A 540-nucleotide genomic window follows, 5' to 3' on the forward strand; every position below is an offset into this window, starting at 1 on the left:
GCAGCCAGCAATCCTTTCTGCATCCTGTTCAGGTTGGGGACATGCCCTCAGCCCCTCCCGATGATTCAGCCCAGCTGAGTATGACCTGCTGGTATCAGCTTCCGTCAGCGCTCAGGGCCTGGGGGATAGGAGTGAGCGCCCTTCACGCTGCCCACCGGCCCCTCCTCCCCCAGGTGCAGTGGCCCACTTGCCTGGGAAGCGACGCCTGGGACCAGCAGCTCAGACGTGACATGCTCCCCCTGGGGACCCATCACCATCATCATCATCAGTGTCATCCTCGTCATCGCTGTCATTTCTGTGCCACTTGTGCTCAGGGCCATCAGGGACAGAAGGTCACGTGGTGAGCAGGAGCCCCTGGTCCCGTCAGGGCTCAGGTCCCAGCTCTCTCATCCCAGACACCGCTCTGGCTGTGTCCCCCAAATAGAGAGGCGGCCTGGGGTGCCCGGAACCGGAACTTCCTGTCTGAGGAGCCTGGTGCCCCCGATGCCCACGCAGCACCAGGGCCCGAGCTCCCACCTGCCCTCAGTGCAGGGAGGAGCA

The 540-nt window shown here is 63.9% G+C and overlaps 1 long non-coding RNA gene across 1 annotated transcript in view; it reads left to right on the forward strand.

Moving 5' to 3' along the window:
• The first annotated feature begins 248 nt into the window (after positions 1-248).
• The window catches only part of LOC102772880, a 12285-nt gene continuing 11993 nt past the window's right edge, over positions 249-540 (forward strand). Inside the window, exon 1 of the long non-coding RNA XR_435832.2 lies at positions 249-340. This is a non-coding gene — a long non-coding RNA (uncharacterized LOC102772880). The remainder of the gene's footprint in view (positions 341-540) is intronic.

Source organism: Myotis davidii, unplaced genomic scaffold (assembly GCF_000327345.1).
Source record: "Myotis davidii unplaced genomic scaffold, ASM32734v1 scaffold1762, whole genome shotgun sequence".
Classification (NCBI taxonomy): domain Eukaryota; kingdom Metazoa; phylum Chordata; class Mammalia; order Chiroptera; family Vespertilionidae; genus Myotis; species Myotis davidii.